Source organism: Pan troglodytes, chromosome 17, assembly GCF_028858775.2.
Source record: "Pan troglodytes isolate AG18354 chromosome 17, NHGRI_mPanTro3-v2.0_pri, whole genome shotgun sequence".
In the NCBI taxonomy this organism is placed as follows: domain Eukaryota; kingdom Metazoa; phylum Chordata; class Mammalia; order Primates; family Hominidae; genus Pan; species Pan troglodytes.
The window spans coordinates 15,494,658-15,518,644 of record NC_072415.2 but is presented as its reverse complement, the minus strand read 5'-3'; positions in this window follow the sequence as shown (position 1 = coordinate 15,518,644).

Here is a 23,987-nt window from a genome sequence, read left to right as displayed (position 1 = left end):
ATTCTCAGAAACTGCATTGTGATATGTGCGTTCAGCTCACAGAGTTTAACCTTTCTTTTCATAGAGCAGTTTGGAAACACTCTGTTTGTAAAGTCTGCAAGTGGATATTTGGATCTCTTTGAGGCCTTCGTTGGAAACGGGGTTTCTTCATAGAATGCTGGACAGAAGAATTCCCAATAACTTATTTGTGTTGTGTGTATTCAACTCACAGAGTGGAACCTTCCTTTGGACAGAGCAGATTTGAAACTCTCTTTTTGTGGAATTTGCAACTGGAGATTTCAAGCGATTTGAGGCCATTGGTAGAAAAGGAAATATCTTCGTATAAAAACTAGACAGAATCATTCTCAGAAACTACATTGTGATATGTGCGTTCAGCTCACAGAGTTTAACCTTTCTTTTCATAGAGCAGTTTGGAAACACTCTCTTTGTAAAGTCTGCAAGTGGATATATGGACCTCTTTGAGGCCTTCGTTGGAAACGGGATTTCTTCATGTAATTTTAGACAGAAGAATTCCCAGTAACTTCTCTGTGTTGTGTGTATTCAACTCACAGAGTTGAACCTTTCTTTGGACAGAGCAGATTTGAAACTCTCTTTTTGTGGAATTTGCAACTGGAGATTTCAGGCGATTTGAGGCCAATGGTGGAAAAGAAAACATCTTCGTATAAAAACTAGACAGAATCATTCTCAGAAACTGCTTTGTGATGTGTGCGTTCAGCTCACAGAGTTTAACCTTTCTTTTCATAGAACAGTTTGGAAACACTCTGTTTGTAAAGTCTGCAAGTGGATATTTGGACCTCTTTGAGGCCTTCGTTGGAAACGGGATTTCTTCATAGAATGCTAGACAGAAGAATTCTCTGTAAATTCTTTGTGTTGTGTGTATTCAACTCACAGAGTTGAATCATCCTTTAGACAGAGTAGATTTGAAACACTCTTTTTGTGGAATTTGCATGTGGAGATTTCAAGCGATTTGAGGCCGTTGTTAGAAAAGGAAATATCTTCGTATAAAAACTAGACAGAATCATTCTCAGAAACTGCTTTGTGATGTGTGCATTCAGCTCACAGAGTTTATCCTTTGTTTTCATAGAACAGTTTGGAAACACTCTGTTTGAAAAGTCTGCAAGTGGATATTTGGACCTCTTTGAGTCCTTCGTTGGAAATGGGATTTCTTCATAGAATGCTAGACAGAAGAATTCTCAGTAACTTCTTTGTGTTGTGTGTATTCAACTCACAGAGTTGAACCTTCCTTTGGACAGAGCAGATTTGAAACTCTCTTTTTGTGGAATTTGCAACTGGAGATTTCAAGCGATTTGAGGCCATTGGTAGAAAAGGAAATATCTTCGTATAAAAACTAGACAGAATCATTCTCAGGAACTACATTGTGATATGTGCGTTCAGCTCACAGAGTTTTACCTTTCTTTTCATAGAGCAGTTTGGAAACACTCTCTTTGTAAAGTCTGCAAGTGGATATTTGGACCTCTTTGAGGCCTTCGTTGGAAACGGGATTTCTTCATGTAATGCTAGACAGAAGAATTCCCAGTAACTTCTCTGTGTTGTGTGTATTCAACTCACAGAGTTGAACCTTTCTTTGGAACGAGCAGATTTGAAACTCTCTTTTTGTGGAATTTGCAACTGGAGATTTCAGGCGATTTGAGGTCAATGATGGAAAAGAAAACATCTTCGTATAAAAACTAGACAGAATCATTCTCAGAAACTGCATTGTGATATGTGCGTTCACCTCACAGAGTTTAATCTTTCTTTTCATAGAACAGTTTGGAAACACTCTGTTTGTAAAGTCTGCAAGTGGATATTTGGACCTCTTTGAGGCCTTCGTTGGAAACGGGATTTCTTCATGTAATGCTAGACAGAAGAATTCCCAGTAACTTCTCTGTGTTGTGTGTATTCAACTCACAGAATTGAACCTTTCTTTGGACAGAGCAGATTTGAAACTCTCTTTTTGTGGAATTTGCAATTGAAGATTTCAAGCGATTTGAGGCCAATGGTAGAAAAGGAAATATCTTCATATAAAAACTAGACAGAATCATTCTCAGAAACTGCTTTGTGATGTGTGCATTCAGCTCACAGAGTTTATCCTTTGTTTTCATAGAACAGTTTGGAAACACTCTGTTTGAAAAGTCTGCAAGTGGATATTTGGACCTCTTTGAGTCCTTCGTTGGAAACGGGATTTCTTCATAGAATGCTAGACAGAAGAATTCCCAATAACTTATTTGTGTTGTGTGTATTCAACTCACAGAGTTGAACCTTCCTTTGGACAGAGCAGATTTGAAACTCTCTTTTTGTGGAATTTGCAACTGGAGATTTCAAGCGATTTGAGGCCATTGGTAGAAAAGGAAATATCTTCGTATAAAAACTAGACAGAATCATTCTCAGAAACTACATTGTGATATGTGCGTTCAGCTCACAGAGTTTAACCTTTCTTTTCATAGAGCAGTTTGGAAACACTCTCTTTGTAAAGTCTGCAAGTGGATATTTGGACCTCTTTGAGGCCTTCGTTGGAAACGGGATTTCTTCATGTAATGCTAGACAGAAGAATTCCCAGTAACTTCTCTGTGTTGTGTGTATTCAACTCACAGAGTTAAACTTTCTTTGGACAGAGCAGATTTGAAACTCTCTTTTTGTGGAATTTGCAATTGAAGATTTCAAGCGATTTGAGGCCAATGGTAGAAAAGGAAATATCTTCATATAAAAACTAGACAGAATCATTCTCAGAAACTGCTTTGTGATGTGTGCATTCAGCTCACAGAGTTTATCCTTTGTTTTCATAGAACAGTTTGGAAACACTCTGTTTGAAAAGTCTGCAAGTGGATATTTGGACCTCTTTGAGTCCTTCGTTGGAAACGGGTTTTCTTCATAGAATGCTAGACAGAAGAATTCTCAGTAACTTCTTTGTGTTGTGTGTATTCAACTCACAGAGTTGAACCTTCCTTTGGACAGAGCAGATTTGAAACTCTCTTTTTGTGGAATTTGCAACTGGAGATTTCAAGCGATTTGAGGCCATTGGTAGAAAAGGAAATATCTTCGTATAAAAACTAGACAGAATCATTCTCAGGAACTACATTGTGATATGTGCGTTCAGCTCACAGAGTTTAACCTTTCTTTTCATAGAGCAGTTTGGAAACACTCTCTTTGTAAAGTCTGCAAGTGGATATTTGGACCTCTTTGAGGCCTTCGTTGGAAACGGGATTTCTTCATGTAATGCTAGACAGAAGAATTCCCAGTAACTTCTCTGTGTTGTGTGTATTCAACTCACAGAGTTGAACCTTTCTTTGGAACGAGCAGATTTGAAACTCTTTTTTGTGGAATTTGCAACTGGAGATTTCAGGCGATTTGAGGTCAATGATGGAAAAGAAAACATCTTCGTATAAAAACTAGACAGAATCATTCTCAGAAACTGCATTGTGATATGTGCGTTCACCTCACAGAGTTTAATCTTTCTTTTCATAGAACAGTTTGGAAACACTCTGTTTGTAAAGTCTGCAAGTGGATATTTGGACCTCTTTGAGGCCTTCGTTGGAAACGGGATTTCTTCATGTAATGCTAGACAGAAGAATTCCCAGTAACTTCTCTGTGTTGTGTGTATTCAACTCACAGAATTGAACCTTTCTTTGGACAGAGCAGATTTGAAACTCTCTTTTTGTGGAATTTGCAATTGAAGATTTCAAGCGATTTGAGGCCAATGGTAGAAAAGGAAATATCTTCATATAAAAACTAGACAGAATCATTCTCAGAAACTGCTTTGTGATGTGTGCATTCAGCTCACAGAGTTTATCCTTTGTTTTCATAGAACAGTTTGGAAACACTCTGTTTGAAAAGTCTGCAAGTGGATATTTGGACCTCTTTGAGTCCTTCGTTGGAAATGGGATTTCTTCATAGAATGCTAGACAGAAGAATTCTCAGTAACTTCTTTGTGTTGTGTGTATTCAACTCACAGAGTTGAACCTTCCTTTGGACAGAGCAGATTTGAAACTCTCTTTTTGTGGAATTTGCAACTGGAGATTTCAAGCGATTTGAGGCCATTGGTAGAAAAGGAAATATCTTCGTATAAAAACTAGACAGAATCATTCTCAGGAACTACATTGTGATATGTGCGTTCAGCTCACAGAGTTTAACCTTTCTTTTCATAGAGCAGTTTGGAAACACTCTCTTTGTAAAGTCTGCAAGTGGATATTTGGACCTCTTTGAGGCCTTCGTTGGAAACGGGATTTCTTCATGTAATGCTAGACAGAAGAATTCCCAGTAACTTCTCTGTGTTGTGTGTATTCAACTCACAGAGTTGAACCTTTCTTTGGAACGAGCAGATTTGAAACTCTCTTTTTGTGGAATTTGCAACTGGAGATTTCAGGCGATTTGAGGTCAATGATGGAAAAGAAAACATCTTCGTATAAAAACTAGACAGAATCATTCTCAGAAACTGCATTGTGATATGTGCGTTCACCTCACAGAGTTTAATCTTTCTTTTCATAGAACAGTTTGGAAACACTCTGTTTGTAAAGTCTGCAAGTGGATATTTGGACCTCTTTGAGGCCTTCGTTGGAAACGGGATTTCTTCATGTAATGCTAGACAGAAGAATTCCCAGTAACTTCTCTGTGTTGTGTGTATTCAACTCACAGAATTGAACCTTTCTTTGGACAGAGCAGATTTGAAACTCTCTTTTTGTGGAATTTGCAATTGAAGATTTCAAGCGATTTGAGGCCAATGGTAGAAAAGGAAATATCTTCATATAAAAACTAGACAGAATCATTCTCAGAAACTGCTTTGTGATGTGTGCATTCAGCTCACAGAGTTTATCCTTTGTTTTCATAGAACAGTTTGGAAACACTCTGTTTGAAAAGTCTGCAAGTGGATATTTGGACCTCTTTGAGTCCTTCGTTGGAAACGGGATTTCTTCATAGAATGCTAGACAGAAGAATTCCCAATAACTTATTTGTGTTGTGTGTATTCAACTCACAGAGTTGAACCTTCCTTTGGACAGAGCAGATTTGAAACTCTCTTTTTGTGGAATTTGCAACTGGAGATTTCAATCGATTTGAGGCCATTGGTAGAAAAGGAAATATCTTCGTATAAAAACTAGACAGAATCATTCTCAGAAACTACATTGTGATATGTGCGCTCAGCTCACAGAGTTTAACCTTTCTTTTCATAGAGCAGTTTGGAAACACTCTCTTTGTAAAGTCTGCAAGTGGATATTTGGACCTCTTTGAGGCCTTCGTTGGAAACGGGATTTCTTCATGTAATGCTAGACAGAAGAATTCCCAGTAACTTCTCTGTGTTGTGTGTATTCAACTCACAGAGTTAAACCTTTCTTTGGACAGAGCAGATTTGAAACTCTCTTTTTGTGGAATTTGCAATTGAAGATTTCAAGCGATTTGAGGCCAATGGTAGAAAAGGAAATATCTTCATATAAAAACTAGACAGAATCATTCTCAGAAACTGCTTTGTGATGTGTGCATTCAGCTCACAGAGTTTATCCTTTGTTTTCATAGAACAGTTTGGAAACACTCTGTTTGAAAAGTCTGCAAGTGGATATTTGGACCTCTTTGAGTCCTTCGTTGGAAACGGGTTTTCTTCATAGAATGCTAGACAGAAGAATTCTCAGTAACTTCTTTGTGTTGTGTGTATTCAACTCACAGAGTTGAACCTTCCTTTGGACAGAGCAGATTTGAAACTCTCTTTTTGTGGAATTTGCAACTGGAGATTTCAAGCGATTTGAGGCCATTGGTAGAAAAGGAAATATCTTCGTATAAAAACTAGACAGAATCATTCTCAGGAACTACATTGTGATATGTGCGTTCAGCTCACAGAGTTTAACCTTTCTTTTCATAGAGCAGTTTGGAAACACTCTCTTTGTAAAGTCTGCAAGTGGATATTTGGACCTCTTTGAGGCCTTCGTTGGAAACGGGATTTCTTCATGTAATGCTAGACAGAAGAATTCCCAGTAACTTCTCTGTGTTGTGTGTATTCAACTCACAGAGTTGAACCTTTCTTTGGAACGAGCAGATTTGAAACTCTTTTTTGTGGAATTTGCAACTGGAGATTTCAGGCGATTTGAGGTCAATGATGGAAAAGAAAACATCTTCGTATAAAAACTAGACAGAATCATTCTCAGAAACTGCATTGTGATATGTGCGTTCACCTCACAGAGTTTAATCTTTCTTTTCATAGAACAGTTTGGAAACACTCTGTTTGTAAAGTCTGCAAGTGGATATTTGGACCTCTTTGAGGCCTTCGTTGGAAACGGGATTTCTTCATGTAATGCTAGACAGAAGAATTCCCAGTAACTTCTCTGTGTTGTGTGTATTCAACTCACAGAATTGAACCTTTCTTTGGACAGAGCAGATTTGAAACTCTCTTTTTGTGGAATTTGCAATTGAAGATTTCAAGCGATTTGAGGCCAATGGTAGAAAAGGAAATATCTTCATATAAAAACTAGACAGAATCATTCTCAGAAACTGCTTTGTGATGTGTGCATTCAGCTCACAGAGTTTATCCTTTGTTTTCATAGAACAGTTTGGAAACACTCTGTTTGAAAAGTCTGCAAGTGGATATTTGGACCTCTTTGAGTCCTTCGTTGGAAACGGGTTTTCTTCATAGAATGCTAGACAGAAGAATTCTCAGTAACTTCTTTGTGTTGTGTGTATTCACCTCACAGAATTAAACCATCCTTTAGACAGTGTAGATTTGAAACACTCTTTTTGTGGAATTTGCAATTGGAGATTTCAAGCGATTTGAGGCCATTGGTAGAAAAGCAAATATCTTCATATAAAAACTAGACAGAATCATTCTCAGAAACTGCATTGTGATATGTGCGTTCAGCTCACAGAGTTTAACCTTTCTTTTCATAGAGCAGTTTGGAAACACTCTGTTTGTAAAGTCTGCAAGTGGATATTTGGATCTCTTTGAGGCCTTCGTTGGAAACGGGGTTTCTTCATAGAATGCTGGACAGAAGAATTCCCAATAACTTATTTGTGTTGTGTGTATTCAACTCACAGAGTGGAACCTTCCTTTGGACAGAGCAGATTTGAAACTCTCTTTTTGTGGAATTTGCAACTGGAGATTTCAAGCGATTTGAGGCCATTGGTAGAAAAGGAAATATCTTCGTATAAAAACTAGACAGAATCATTCTCAGAAACTACATTGTGATATGTGCGTTCAGCTCACAGAGTTTAACCTTTCTTTTCATAGAGCAGTTTGGAAACACTCTCTTTGTAAAGTCTGCAAGTGGATATATGGACCTCTTTGAGGCCTTCGTTGGAAACGGGATTTCTTCATGTAATTTTAGACAGAAGAATTCCCAGTAACTTCTCTGTGTTGTGTGTATTCAACTCACAGAGTTGAACCTTTCTTTGGACAGAGCAGATTTGAAACTCTCTTTTTGTGGAATTTGCAACTGGAGATTTCAGGCGATTTGAGGCCAATGGTGGAAAAGAAAACATCTTCGTATAAAAACTAGACAGAATCATTCTCAGAAACTGCTTTGTGATGTGTGCGTTCAGCTCACAGAGTTTAACCTTTCTTTTCATAGAACAGTTTGGAAACACTCTGTTTGTAAAGTCTGCAAGTGGATATTTGGACCTCTTTGAGGCCTTCGTTGGAAACGGGATTTCTTCATAGAATGCTAGACAGAAGAATTCTCTGTAAATTCTTTGTGTTGTGTGTATTCAACTCACAGAGTTGAATCATCCTTTAGACAGAGTAGATTTGAAACACTCTTTTTGTGGAATTTGCATGTGGAGATTTCAAGCGATTTGAGGCCGTTGTTAGAAAAGGAAATATCTTCGTATAAAAACTAGACAGAATCATTCTCAGAAACTGCTTTGTGATGTGTGCATTCAGCTCACAGAGTTTATCCTTTGTTTTCATAGAACAGTTTGGAAACACTCTGTTTGAAAAGTCTGCAAGTGGATATTTGGACCTCTTTGAGTCCTTCGTTGGAAATGGGATTTCTTCATAGAATGCTAGACAGAAGAATTCTCAGTAACTTCTTTGTGTTGTGTGTATTCAACTCACAGAGTTGAACCTTCCTTTGGACAGAGCAGATTTGAAACTCTCTTTTTGTGGAATTTGCAACTGGAGATTTCAAGCGATTTGAGGCCATTGGTAGAAAAGGAAATATCTTCGTATAAAAACTAGACAGAATCATTCTCAGGAACTACATTGTGATATGTGCGTTCAGCTCACAGAGTTTTACCTTTCTTTTCATAGAGCAGTTTGGAAACACTCTCTTTGTAAAGTCTGCAAGTGGATATTTGGACCTCTTTGAGGCCTTCGTTGGAAACGGGATTTCTTCATGTAATGCTAGACAGAAGAATTCCCAGTAACTTCTCTGTGTTGTGTGTATTCAACTCACAGAGTTGAACCTTTCTTTGGAACGAGCAGATTTGAAACTCTCTTTTTGTGGAATTTGCAACTGGAGATTTCAGGCGATTTGAGGTCAATGATGGAAAAGAAAACATCTTCGTATAAAAACTAGACAGAATCATTCTCAGAAACTGCATTGTGATATGTGCGTTCACCTCACAGAGTTTAATCTTTCTTTTCATAGAACAGTTTGGAAACACTCTGTTTGTAAAGTCTGCAAGTGGATATTTGGACCTCTTTGAGGCCTTCGTTGGAAACGGGATTTCTTCATGTAATGCTAGACAGAAGAATTCCCAGTAACTTCTCTGTGTTGTGTGTATTCAACTCACAGAATTGAACCTTTCTTTGGACAGAGCAGATTTGAAACTCTCTTTTTGTGGAATTTGCAATTGAAGATTTCAAGCGATTTGAGGCCAATGGTAGAAAAGGAAATATCTTCATATAAAAACTAGACAGAATCATTCTCAGAAACTGCTTTGTGATGTGTGCATTCAGCTCACAGAGTTTATCCTTTGTTTTCATAGAACAGTTTGGAAACACTCTGTTTGAAAAGTCTGCAAGTGGATATTTGGACCTCTTTGAGTCCTTCGTTGGAAACGGGATTTCTTCATAGAATGCTAGACAGAAGAATTCCCAATAACTTATTTGTGTTGTGTGTATTCAACTCACAGAGTTGAACCTTCCTTTGGACAGAGCAGATTTGAAACTCTCTTTTTGTGGAATTTGCAACTGGAGATTTCAAGCGATTTGAGGCCATTGGTAGAAAAGGAAATATCTTCGTATAAAAACTAGACAGAATCATTCTCAGAAACTACATTGTGATATGTGCGTTCAGCTCACAGAGTTTAACCTTTCTTTTCATAGAGCAGTTTGGAAACACTCTCTTTGTAAAGTCTGCAAGTGGATATTTGGACCTCTTTGAGGCCTTCGTTGGAAACGGGATTTCTTCATGTAATGCTAGACAGAAGAATTCCCAGTAACTTCTCTGTGTTGTGTGTATTCAACTCACAGAGTTAAACTTTCTTTGGACAGAGCAGATTTGAAACTCTCTTTTTGTGGAATTTGCAATTGAAGATTTCAAGCGATTTGAGGCCAATGGTAGAAAAGGAAATATCTTCATATAAAAACTAGACAGAATCATTCTCAGAAACTGCTTTGTGATGTGTGCATTCAGCTCACAGAGTTTATCCTTTGTTTTCATAGAACAGTTTGGAAACACTCTGTTTGAAAAGTCTGCAAGTGGATATTTGGACCTCTTTGAGTCCTTCGTTGGAAACGGGTTTTCTTCATAGAATGCTAGACAGAAGAATTCTCAGTAACTTCTTTGTGTTGTGTGTATTCAACTCACAGAGTTGAACCTTCCTTTGGACAGAGCAGATTTGAAACTCTCTTTTTGTGGAATTTGCAACTGGAGATTTCAAGCGATTTGAGGCCATTGGTAGAAAAGGAAATATCTTCGTATAAAAACTAGACAGAATCATTCTCAGGAACTACATTGTGATATGTGCGTTCAGCTCACAGAGTTTAACCTTTCTTTTCATAGAGCAGTTTGGAAACACTCTCTTTGTAAAGTCTGCAAGTGGATATTTGGACCTCTTTGAGGCCTTCGTTGGAAACGGGATTTCTTCATGTAATGCTAGACAGAAGAATTCCCAGTAACTTCTCTGTGTTGTGTGTATTCAACTCACAGAGTTGAACCTTTCTTTGGAACGAGCAGATTTGAAACTCTTTTTTGTGGAATTTGCAACTGGAGATTTCAGGCGATTTGAGGTCAATGATGGAAAAGAAAACATCTTCGTATAAAAACTAGACAGAATCATTCTCAGAAACTGCATTGTGATATGTGCGTTCACCTCACAGAGTTTAATCTTTCTTTTCATAGAACAGTTTGGAAACACTCTGTTTGTAAAGTCTGCAAGTGGATATTTGGACCTCTTTGAGGCCTTCGTTGGAAACGGGATTTCTTCATGTAATGCTAGACAGAAGAATTCCCAGTAACTTCTCTGTGTTGTGTGTATTCAACTCACAGAATTGAACCTTTCTTTGGACAGAGCAGATTTGAAACTCTCTTTTTGTGGAATTTGCAATTGAAGATTTCAAGCGATTTGAGGCCAATGGTAGAAAAGGAAATATCTTCATATAAAAACTAGACAGAATCATTCTCAGAAACTGCTTTGTGATGTGTGCATTCAGCTCACAGAGTTTATCCTTTGTTTTCATAGAACAGTTTGGAAACACTCTGTTTGAAAAGTCTGCAAGTGGATATTTGGACCTCTTTGAGTCCTTCGTTGGAAACGGGTTTTCTTCATAGAATGCTAGACAGAAGAATTCTCAGTAACTTCTTTGTGTTGTGTGTATTCACCTCACAGAATTAAACCATCCTTTAGACAGTGTAGATTTGAAACACTCTTTTTGTGGAATTTGCAATTGGAGATTTCAAGCGATTTGAGGCCATTGGTAGAAAAGCAAATATCTTCATATAAAAACCAGACAGAATCATTCTCAGAAACTGCATTGTGATATGTGCGTTCAGCTCACAGAGTTTAACCTTTCTTTTCATAGAGCAGTTTGGAAACACTCTGTTTGTAAAGTCTGCAAGTGGATATTTGGATCTCTTTGAGGCCTTCGTTGGAAACGGGGTTTCTTCATAGAATGCTGGACAGAAGAATTCCCAATAACTTATTTGTGTTGTGTGTATTCAACTCACAGAGTGGAACCTTCCTTTGGACAGAGCAGATTTGAAACTCTCTTTTTGTGGAATTTGCAACTGGAGATTTCAAGCGATTTGAGGCCATTGGTAGAAAAGGAAATATCTTCGTATAAAAACTAGACAGAATCATTCTCAGAAACTACATTGTGATATGTGCGTTCAGCTCACAGAGTTTAACCTTTCTTTTCATAGAGCAGTTTGGAAACACTCTCTTTGTAAAGTCTGCAAGTGGATATATGGACCTCTTTGAGGCCTTCGTTGGAAACGGGATTTCTTCATGTAATTTTAGACAGAAGAATTCCCAGTAACTTCTCTGTGTTGTGTGTATTCAACTCACAGAGTTGAACCTTTCTTTGGACAGAGCAGATTTGAAACTCTCTTTTTGTGGAATTTGCAACTGGAGATTTCAGGCGATTTGAGGCCAATGGTGGAAAAGAAAACATCTTCGTATAAAAACTAGACAGAATCATTCTCAGAAACTGCTTTGTGATGTGTGCGTTCAGCTCACAGAGTTTAACCTTTCTTTTCATAGAACAGTTTGGAAACACTCTGTTTGTAAAGTCTGCAAGTGGATATTTGGACCTCTTTGAGGCCTTCGTTGGAAACGGGATTTCTTCATAGAATGCTAGACAGAAGAATTCTCTGTAAATTCTTTGTGTTGTGTGTATTCAACTCACAGAGTTGAATCATCCTTTAGACAGAGTAGATTTGAAACACTCTTTTTGTGGAATTTGCATGTGGAGATTTCAAGCGATTTGAGGCCGTTGTTAGAAAAGGAAATATCTTCGTATAAAAACTAGACAGAATCATTCTCAGAAACTGCTTTGTGATGTGTGCATTCAGCTCACAGAGTTTATCCTTTGTTTTCATAGAACAGTTTGGAAACACTCTGTTTGAAAAGTCTGCAAGTGGATATTTGGACCTCTTTGAGTCCTTCGTTGGAAATGGGATTTCTTCATAGAATGCTAGACAGAAGAATTCTCAGTAACTTCTTTGTGTTGTGTGTATTCAACTCACAGAGTTGAACCTTCCTTTGGACAGAGCAGATTTGAAACTCTCTTTTTGTGGAATTTGCAACTGGAGATTTCAAGCGATTTGAGGCCATTGGTAGAAAAGGAAATATCTTCGTATAAAAACTAGACAGAATCATTCTCAGGAACTACATTGTGATATGTGCGTTCAGCTCACAGAGTTTTACCTTTCTTTTCATAGAGCAGTTTGGAAACACTCTCTTTGTAAAGTCTGCAAGTGGATATTTGGACCTCTTTGAGGCCTTCGTTGGAAACGGGATTTCTTCATGTAATGCTAGACAGAAGAATTCCCAGTAACTTCTCTGTGTTGTGTGTATTCAACTCACAGAGTTGAACCTTTCTTTGGAACGAGCAGATTTGAAACTCTCTTTTTGTGGAATTTGCAACTGGAGATTTCAGGCGATTTGAGGTCAATGATGGAAAAGAAAACATCTTCGTATAAAAACTAGACAGAATCATTCTCAGAAACTGCATTGTGATATGTGCGTTCACCTCACAGAGTTTAATCTTTCTTTTCATAGAACAGTTTGGAAACACTCTGTTTGTAAAGTCTGCAAGTGGATATTTGGACCTCTTTGAGGCCTTCGTTGGAAACGGGATTTCTTCATGTAATGCTAGACAGAAGAATTCCCAGTAACTTCTCTGTGTTGTGTGTATTCAACTCACAGAATTGAACCTTTCTTTGGACAGAGCAGATTTGAAACTCTCTTTTTGTGGAATTTGCAATTGAAGATTTCAAGCGATTTGAGGCCAATGGTAGAAAAGGAAATATCTTCATATAAAAACTAGACAGAATCATTCTCAGAAACTGCTTTGTGATGTGTGCATTCAGCTCACAGAGTTTATCCTTTGTTTTCATAGAACAGTTTGGAAACACTCTGTTTGAAAAGTCTGCAAGTGGATATTTGGACCTCTTTGAGTCCTTCGTTGGAAACGGGATTTCTTCATAGAATGCTAGACAGAAGAATTCCCAATAACTTATTTGTGTTGTGTGTATTCAACTCACAGAGTTGAACCTTCCTTTGGACAGAGCAGATTTGAAACTCTCTTTTTGTGGAATTTGCAACTGGAGATTTCAAGCGATTTGAGGCCATTGGTAGAAAAGGAAATATCTTCGTATAAAAACTAGACAGAATCATTCTCAGAAACTACATTGTGATATGTGCGTTCAGCTCACAGAGTTTAACCTTTCTTTTCATAGAGCAGTTTGGAAACACTCTCTTTGTAAAGTCTGCAAGTGGATATTTGGACCTCTTTGAGGCCTTCGTTGGAAACGGGATTTCTTCATGTAATGCTAGACAGAAGAATTCCCAGTAACTTCTCTGTGTTGTGTGTATTCAACTCACAGAGTTAAACTTTCTTTGGACAGAGCAGATTTGAAACTCTCTTTTTGTGGAATTTGCAATTGAAGATTTCAAGCGATTTGAGGCCAATGGTAGAAAAGGAAATATCTTCATATAAAAACTAGACAGAATCATTCTCAGAAACTGCTTTGTGATGTGTGCATTCAGCTCACAGAGTTTATCCTTTGTTTTCATAGAACAGTTTGGAAACACTCTGTTTGAAAAGTCTGCAAGTGGATATTTGGACCTCTTTGAGTCCTTCGTTGGAAACGGGTTTTCTTCATAGAATGCTAGACAGAAGAATTCTCAGTAACTTCTTTGTGTTGTGTGTATTCAACTCACAGAGTTGAACCTTCCTTTGGACAGAGCAGATTTGAAACTCTCTTTTTGTGGAATTTGCAACTGGAGATTTCAAGCGATTTGAGGCCATTGGTAGAAAAGGAAATATCTTCGTATAAAAACTAGACAGAATCATTCTCAGGAACTACATTGTGATATGTGCGTTCAGCTCACAGAGTTTAACCTTTCTTTTCATAGAGCAGTTTGGAAACACTCTCTTTGTAAAGTCTGCAAGTGGATATTTGGACCTCTTTGAGGCCTTCGTTGGAAACGGGATTTCTTCATGTAATGCTAGACAGAAGAATTCCCAGTAACTTCTCTGTGTTGTGTGTATTCAACTCACAGAGTTGAACCTTTCTTTGGAACGAGCAGATTTGAAACTCTTTTTTGTGGAATTTGCAACTGGAGATTTCAGGCGATTTGAGGTCAATGATGGAAAAGAAAACATCTTCGTATAAAAACTAGACAGAATCATTCTCAGAAACTGCATTGTGATATGTGCGTTCACCTCACAGAGTTTAATCTTTCTTTTCATAGAACAGTTTGGAAACACTCTGTTTGTAAAGTCTGCAAGTGGATATTTGGACCTCTTTGAGGCCTTCGTTGGAAACGGGATTTCTTCATGTAATGCTAGACAGAAGAATTCCCAGTAACTTCTCTGTGTTGTGTGTATTCAACTCACAGAATTGAACCTTTCTTTGGACAGAGCAGATTTGAAACTCTCTTTTTGTGGAATTTGCAATTGAAGATTTCAAGCGATTTGAGGCCAATGGTAGAAAAGGAAATATCTTCATATAAAAACTAGACAGAATCATTCTCAGAAACTGCTTTGTGATGTGTGCATTCAGCTCACAGAGTTTATCCTTTGTTTTCATAGAACAGTTTGGAAACACTCTGTTTGAAAAGTCTGCAAGTGGATATTTGGACCTCTTTGAGTCCTTCGTTGGAAACGGGTTTTCTTCATAGAATGCTAGACAGAAGAATTCTCAGTAACTTCTTTGTGTTGTGTGTATTCACCTCACAGAATTAAACCATCCTTTAGACAGTGTAGATTTGAAACACTCTTTTTGTGGAATTTGCAATTGGAGATTTCAAGCGATTTGAGGCCATTGGTAGAAAAGCAAATATCTTCATATAAAAACCAGACAGAATCATTCTCAGAAACTGCATTGTGATATGTGCGTTCAGCTCACAGAGTTTAACCTTTCTTTTCATAGAGCAGTTTGGAAACACTCTGTTTGTAAAGTCTGCAAGTGGATATTTGGATCTCTTTGAGGCCTTCGTTGGAAACGGGGTTTCTTCATAGAATGCTGGACAGAAGAATTCCCAATAACTTATTTGTGTTGTGTGTATTCAACTCACAGAGTGGAACCTTCCTTTGGACAGAGCAGATTTGAAACTCTCTTTTTGTGGAATTTGCAACTGGAGATTTCAAGCGATTTGAGGCCATTGGTAGAAAAGGAAATATCTTCGTATAAAAACTAGACAGAATCATTCTCAGAAACTACATTGTGATATGTGCGTTCAGCTCACAGAGTTTAACCTTTCTTTTCATAGAGCAGTTTGGAAACACTCTCTTTGTAAAGTCTGCAAGTGGATATATGGACCTCTTTGAGGCCTTCGTTGGAAACGGGATTTCTTCATGTAATTTTAGACAGAAGAATTCCCAGTAACTTCTCTGTGTTGTGTGTATTCAACTCACAGAGTTGAACCTTTCTTTGGACAGAGCAGATTTGAAACTCTCTTTTTGTGGAATTTGCAACTGGAGATTTCAGGCGATTTGAGGCCAATGGTGGAAAAGAAAACATCTTCGTATAAAAACTAGACAGAATCATTCTCAGAAACTGCTTTGTGATGTGTGCGTTCAGCTCACAGAGTTTAACCTTTCTTTTCATAGAACAGTTTGGAAACACTCTGTTTGTAAAGTCTGCAAGTGGATATTTGGACCTCTTTGAGGCCTTCGTTGGAAACGGGATTTCTTCATAGAATGCTAGACAGAAGAATTCTCTGTAAATTCTTTGTGTTGTGTGTATTCAACTCACAGAGTTGAATCATCCTTTAGACAGAGTAGATTTGAAACACTCTTTTTGTAGAATTTGCAATTGAAGATTTCAAGCGATTTGAGGCCAATGGTAGAAAAGGAAATATCTTCATATAAAAACTAGACAGAATCATTCTCAGAAACTGCTTTGTGATGTGTGCATTCAGCTCACAGAGTTAATCCTTTGTTTTCATAGAGCAGTTTGGAAACACTCTGTTTGTAAATTCTGCAAGTGGATATTTGGACCTCTTTGAGGCCTTCGTTGGAAACGGGATTTCTTCGTAGAATGCTAGACAGAAGAATTCTCTGTAAATTCTTTGTGTTGTGTGTATTCAACTCACAGAATTAAACCATCCTTTAGACAGTGTAGATTTGAAACACTCTTTTTGTGGAATTTGCAATTGGAGATTTCAAGCGATTTGAGGCCCATGGTAGAAAAGGAAATATCTTCGTATCAAAACCAGACAGAATCATTCTCAGAAACTACTTTGTGATGTGTGCATTCAGCTCACAGAGTTTAACCTTTCTTTTCATAGAACAGTTTGGAAACACTCTGTTTGTAAAGTCTGCAAGTGGATATTTGGACCTCTTTGAGGCCTTCGTTGGAAACGGGATTTCTTCATGTAATGCTAGACAGAAGAATTCCCAGTAACTTCTCTGTGTTGTGTGTATTCAACTCACAGAGTTGAACCTTTCTTTGGACAGAGCAGATTTGAAACTCTCTTTTTGTGGAATTTGCAACTGGAGATTTCAGGCGATTTGAGGCCAATGGTGGAAAAGAAAACATCTTCGTATAAAAACTAGACAGAATCATTCGCAGAAACTGCTTTGTGATGTGTGCGTTCACCTCACAGAGTTTAACCTTTCTTTTCATAGAACATTTTGGAAACACTCTCTTTGTAAAGTCTGCAAGTGGATATTTGGACCTCTTTGAGGCCTTCGTTGGAAACGGGATTTCTTCATATAATGCTAGACAGAAGAATTCTCTGTAAATTCTTTGTGTTGTGTGTATTCAACTCACAGAGTTGAATCATCCTTTAGACAGAGTAGATTTGAAACACTCTTTTTGTAGAATTTGCAATTGAAGATTTCAAGCGATTTGAGGCCAATGGTAGAAAAGGAAATATCTTCATATAAAAACTGGACAGAATCATTCTCTGAAACTGCTTTGTGATGTGTGCATTCAGCTCACAGAGTTTATCCTTTGTTTTCATAGAGCAGTTTGGAAACACTCTGTTTGTAAAGTCTGCAAGTGGATATTTGGACCTCTTTGAGGCCTTCGTTGGAAACGGGATTTCTTCATAGAATGCTAGACAGAAGAATTCTCTGTAAATTCTTTGTGTTGTGTGTATTCAACTCACAGAATTAAACCATACTTTAGACAGCGTAGATTTGAAACACTCTTTTTGTGGAATTTGCAATTGGAGATTTCAAGAGATTTGACGCCCATGGTAGAAAAGGAAATATCTTCGTATAAAAACCAGACAGAATCATTCTCAGAAACTACTTTGTGATGTGTGCATTCAACTCACAGAGTTTAACCTTTCTTTTCATAGAACAGTTGGGAAACACTCTGCTTGTAAAGTCTGCAAGTGGATATTTGGACCTCTTTGAGGCCTTCGTTGGAAACGGGATTTCTTCATATAATGCTAGACAGAAGAATTCTCTGTAAATTCTTTGTGTTGTGTGTATTCAACTCACAGAGTTGAATCATCCTTTAGAGAGAGTAGATTTGAAACACTCTTTTTGTGGAATTTGCATGTGGAGATTTCAAGCGATCTGAGGCCGTTGGTAGAAAAGGAAATATCTTCGTATAAAAACTAGACAGAATCATTCTCAGAAACTACATTGTGATATGTGCGTTCAGCTCACAGAGTTTAAGCTTTCTTTTCATAGAGCAGTTTGGAAACACTCTCTTTGTAAAGTCTGCAAGTGGATATTTGGACCTCTTTGAGGCCTTCGTTGGAAACGGGATTTCTTCATATAATGCTAGACAGAAGAAATCCCAGTAACTTCTTTGTGTTGTGTGTATTCAACTCACAGAGTTGAACCTTCCTTTGGACAGAGCAGATTTGAAACTCTCTTTTTGTGGAATTTGCAACTGGAGATTTCAACCGATTTGAGGCCATTGGTAGAAAAGGAAGTATCTTCTTGTAAAAATTAGACAGAATCATTCTCAGAAACTACATTGTGATATGTGCGTTCAGCTCACAGAGTTTAAGCTTTCTTTTCATAGAGCAGTTTGGAAACACTCTCTTTGTAAAGTCTGCAAGTGGATATTTGAACCTCTTTGAGGCCTTCGTTGGAAACGGGATTTCTTCATGTAATGCTAGACAGAAGAATTCCCAGTAACTTCTCTGTGTTGTGTGTATTCAACTCACAGAGTTCAACCTTTCTTTGGACAGAGCAGATTTGAAACTCTCTTTTTGTGGAATTTGCCATTGAAGATTTCAAGCGATTTGAGGCCAATGGTAGAAAAGGAAATATCTTCATATAAAAACTAGACAGAATCATTCTCAGAAACTGCTTTGTGATGTTTGCATTCAGCTCACAGAGTTTATCCTTTGTTTTCATAGAACAGTTTGGAAACACTCTGTTTGAAAAGTCTGCAAGTGGATATTTGGACCTCTTTGAGTCCTTCGTTGGAAACGGGATTTCTTCATAGAATGCTAGACAGAAGAATTCTCAGTAACTTCTTTGTGTTGTGTGTATTCACCTCACAGAATTAAACCATCCTTTAGACAGTGTAGATTTGAAACACTCTTTTTGTGGAATTTTCAATTGGAGATTTCAAGCGATTTGAGGCCATTGGTAGAAAAGCAAATATCTTCATATAAAAACTAGACAGAATCATTCTCAGAAACTGCATTGTGATATGTGCGTTCAGCTCACAGAGTTTAACCTTTCTTTTCATAGAGCAGTTTGGAAACACTCTGTTTGTAAAGTCTGCAAGTGGATATTTGGATCTCTTTGAGGCCTTCGTTGGAAACGGGGTTTCTTCATAGAATGCTGGACAGAAGAATTCCCAATAACTTATTTGTGTTGTGTGTATTCAACTCACAGAGTGGAACCTTCCTTTGGACAGAGCAGATTTGAAACTCTCTTTTTGTGGAATTTGCAACTGGAGATTTCAAGCGATTTGAGGCCATTGGTAGAAAAGGAAATATCTTCGTATAAAAACTAGACAGAATCATTCTCAGAAACTACATTGTGATATGTGCGTTCAGCTCACAGAGTTTAACCTTTCTTTTCATAGAGCAGTTTGGAAACACTCTCTTTGTAAAGTCTGCAAGTGGATATATGGACCTCTTTGAGGCCTTCGTTGGAAACGGGATTTCTTCATGTAATTTTAGACAGAAGAATTCCCAGTAACTTCTCTGTGTTGTGTGTATTCAACTCACAGAGTTGAACCTTTCTTTGGACAGAGCAGATTTGAAACTCTCTTTTTGTGGAATTTGCAACTGGAGATTTCAGGCGATTTGAGGCCAATGGTGGAAAAGAAAACATCTTCGTATAAAAACTAGACAGAATCATTCTCAGAAACTGCTTTGTGATGTGTGCGTTCAGCTCACAGAGTTTAACCTTTCTTTTCATAGAACAGTTTGGAAACACTCTGTTTGTAAAGTCTGCAAGTGGATATTTGGACCTCTTTGAGGCCTTCGTTGGAAACGGGATTTCTTCATATAATGCTAGACAGAAGAATTCTCTGTAAATTCTTTGTGTTGTGTGTATTCAACTCACAGAGTTGAATCATCCTTTAGACAGAGTAGATTTGAAACACTCTTTTTGTAGAATTTGCAATTGAAGATTTCAAGCGAGTTGAGGCCAATGGTAGAAAAGGAAATATCTTCATATAAAAACTAGACAGAATCATTCTCAGAAACTGCTTTGTGATGTGTGCATTCAGCTCACAGAGTTAATCCTTTGTTTTCATAGAGCAGTTTGGAAACACTCTGTTTGTAAATTCTGCAAGTGGATATTTGGACCTCTTTGAGGCCTTCGTTGGAAACGGGATTTCTTCGTAGAATGCTAGACAGAAGAATTCTCTGTAAATTCTTTGTGTTGTGTGTATTCAACTCACAGAATTAAACCATCCTTTAGACAGTGTAGATTTGAAACACTCTTTTTGTGGAATTTGCAATTGGAGATTTCAAGCGATTTGAGGCCCATGGTAGAAAAGGAAATATCTTCGTATCAAAACCAGACAGAATCATTCTCAGAAACTACTTTGTGATGTGTGCATTCAGCTCACAGAGTTTAACCTTTCTTTTCATAGAACAGTTGGGAAACACTCTGTTTGTAAAGTCTGCAAGTGGATATTTGGACCTCTTTGAGGCCTTCGTTGGAAACGGGATTTCTTCATATAATGCTAGACAGAAGAATTCTCTGTAAATTCTTTGTGTTGTGTGTATTCAACTCACAGAGTTGAATCATCCTTTAGAGAGAGTAGATTTGAAAGACTCTTTTTGTGGAATTTGCATGTGGAGATTTCAAGCTATTTGAGGCCGTTGGTAGAAAAGGAAATATCTTCGTATAAAAACTAGACAGAATCATTCTCAGAAACTACATTGTGATATGTGCGTTCAGCTCACAGAGTTTAAGCTTTCTTTTCATAGAGCAGTTTGGAAACACTCTCTTTGTAAAGTCTGCAAGTGGATATTTGGACCTCTTTGAGGCCTTCGTTGGAAACGGGATTTCTTCATGTAATGCTAGACAGAAGAATTCCCAGTAACTTCTCTGTGTTGTGTGTATTCAACTCACAGAGTTCAACCTTTCTTTGGACAGAGCAGATTTGAAACTCTCTTTTTGTGGAATTTGCAATTGAAGATTTCAAGCGATTTGAGGCCAATGGTAGAAAAGGAAATATCTTCATATAAAAACTAGACAGAATCATTCTCAGAAACTGCTTTGTGATGTGTGCATTCAGCTCACAGAGTTTATCCTTTGTTTTCATAGAACAGTTTGGAAACACTCTGTTTGAAAAGTCTGCAAGTGGATATTTGGACCTCTTTGTGTCCTTCGTTGGAAACGGGATTTCTTCATAGAATGCTAGACAGAAGAATTCTCAGTAACTTCTTTGTGTTGTGTGTATTCACCTCACAGAATTAAACCATCCTTTAGACAGTGTAGATTTGAAACACTCTTTTTGTGGAATTTGCAATTGGAGATTTAAAGCGATTTGAGGCCATTGGTAGAAAAGCAAATATCTTCATATAAAAACTAGACAGAATCATTCTCAGAAACTGCATTGTGATATGTGCGTTCAGCTCACAGAGTTTAACCTTTGTTTTCATAGAGCAGTTTGGAAACACTCTGTTTGTGAAGTCTGCAAGTGGATATTTGGACCTCTTTGAGGCCTTCGTTGGAAACGGGATTTCTTCATATAATGCTAGACAGAAGAAATACCAGAAACTTCTTTGTGTTGTGTGTATTCAACTCACAGAGTTGAACCTTCCTTTGGAGAGAGCAGATTTGAAACTCTCTTTTTGTGGAATTTGCAACTGGAGATTTCAACCGATTTGAGGCCATTGGTAGAAAAGGAAATATCTTCGTATAAAAACTAGACAGAATCATTCTCAGAAACTACATTGTGATATGTGCGTTCAGCTCACAGAGTTTAAGCTTTCTTTTCATAGAGCAGTTTGGAAACACTCTCTTTGTAAAGTCTGCAAGTGGATATTTGGACCTCTTTGAGGCCTTCGTTGGAAACGGGATTTCTTCATGTAATGCTAGACAGAAGAATTCCCAGTAACTTCTCTGTGTTGTGTGTATTCAACTCACAGAGTTGAACCTTTCTTTGGACAGAGCAGATTTGAAACTCTCTTTTTGTGGAATTTGCAACTGGAGATTTCAGGCGATTTGAGGCCAATGGTGGAAAAGAAAACATCTTCGTATAAAAACTAGACAGAATCATTCTCAGAAACTGCTTTGTGATGTGTGCGTTCAGCTCACAGAGTTTAACCTTTCTTTTCATAGAACAGTTTGGAAACACTCTGTTTGTAAAGTCTGCAAGTGGATATTTGGACCTCTTTGAGGCCTTCGTTGGAAACGGGATTTCTTCATAGAATGCTAGACAGAAGAATTCTCTGTAAATTCTTTGTGTTGTGTGTATTCAACTCACAGAGTTGAATCATCCTTTAGACAGAGTAGATTTGAAACACTCTTTTTGTAGAATTTGCAATTGAAGATTTCAAGCGATTTGAGGCCAATGGTAGAAAAGGAAATATCTTCATATAAAAACTAGACAGAATCATTCTCAGAAACTGCTTTGTGATGTGTGCATTCAGCTCACAGAGTTAATCCTTTGTTTTCATAGAGCAGTTTGGAAACACTCTGTTTGTAAATTCTGCAAGTGGATATTTGGACCTCTTTGAGGCCTTCGTTGGAAACGGGATTTCTTCGTAGAATGCTAGACAGAAGAATTCTCTGTAAATTCTTTGTGTTGTGTGTATTCAACTCACAGAATTAAACCATCCTTTAGACAGTGTAGATTTGAAACACTCTTTTTGTGGAATTTGCAATTGGAGATTTCAAGCGATTTGAGGCCCATGGTAGAAAAGGAAATATCTTCGTATCAAAACCAGACAGAATCATTCTCAGAAACTACTTTGTGATGTGTGCATTCAGCTCACAGAGTTTAACCTTTCTTTTCATAGAACAGTTTGGAAACACTCTGTTTGTAAAGTCTGCAAGTGGATATTTGGACCTCTTTGAGGCCTTCGTTGGAAACGGGATTTCTTCATGTAATGCTAGACAGAAGAATTCCCAGTAACTTCTCTGTGTTGTGTGTATTCAACTCACAGAGTTGAACCTTTCTTTGGACAGAGCAGATTTGAAACTCTCTTTTTGTGGAATTTGCAACTGGAGATTTCAGGCGATTTGAGGCCAATGGTGGAAAAGAAAACATCTTCGTATAAAAACTAGACAGAATCATTCGCAGAAACTGCTTTGTGATGTGTGCGTTCACCTCACAGAGTTTAACCTTTCTTTTCATAGAACATTTTGGAAACACTCTCTTTGTAAAGTCTGCAAGTGGATATTTGGACCTCTTTGAGGCCTTCGTTGGAAACGGGATTTCTTCATATAATGCTAGACAGAAGAATTCTCTGTAAATTCTTTGTGTTGTGTGTATTCAACTCACAGAGTTGAATCATCCTTTAGACAGAGTAGATTTGAAACACTCTTTTTGTAGAATTTGCAATTGAAGATTTCAAGCGAGTTGAGGCCAATGGTAGAAAAGGAAATATCTTCATATAAAAACTAGACAGAATCATTCTCAGAAACTGCTTTGTGATGTGTGCATTCAGCTCACAGAGTTAATCCTTTGTTTTCATAGAGCAGTTTGGAAACACTCTGTTTGTAAATTCTGCAAGTGGATATTTGGACCTCTTTGAGGCCTTCGTTGGAAACGGGATTTCTTCGTAGAATGCTAGACAGAAGAATTCTCTGTAAATTCTTTGTGTTGTGTGTATTCAACTCACAGAATTAAACCATCCTTTAGACAGTGTAGATTTGAAACACTCTTTTTGTGGAATTTGCAATTGGAGATTTCAAGCGATTTGAGGCCCATGGTAGAAAAGGAAATATCTTCGTATCAAAACCAGACAGAATCATTCTCAGAAACTACTTTGTGATGTGTGCATTCAGCTCACAGAGTTTAACCTTTCTTTTCATAGAACAGTTGGGAAACACTCTGTTTGTAAAGTCTGCAAGTGGATATTTGGACCTCTTTGAGGCCTTCGTTGGAAACGGGATTTCTTCATATAATGCTAGACAGAAGAATTCTCTGTAAATTCTTTGTGTTGTGTGTATTCAACTCACAGAGTTGAATCATCCTTTAGAGAGAGTAGATTTGAAACACTCTTTTTGTGGAATTTGCATGTGGAGATTTCAAGCTATTTGAGGCCGTTGGTAGAAAAGGAAATATCTTCGTATAAAAACTAGACAGAATCATTCTCAGAAACTACATTGTGATATGTGCGTTCAGCTCACAGACTTTAAGCTTTCTTTTCATAGAGCAGTTTGGAAACACTCTCTTTGTAAAGTCTGCAAGTGGATATTTGGACCTCTTTGAGGCCTTCGTTGGAAACGGGATTTCTTCATGTAATGCTAGACAGAAGAATTCCCAGTAACTTCTCTGTGTTGT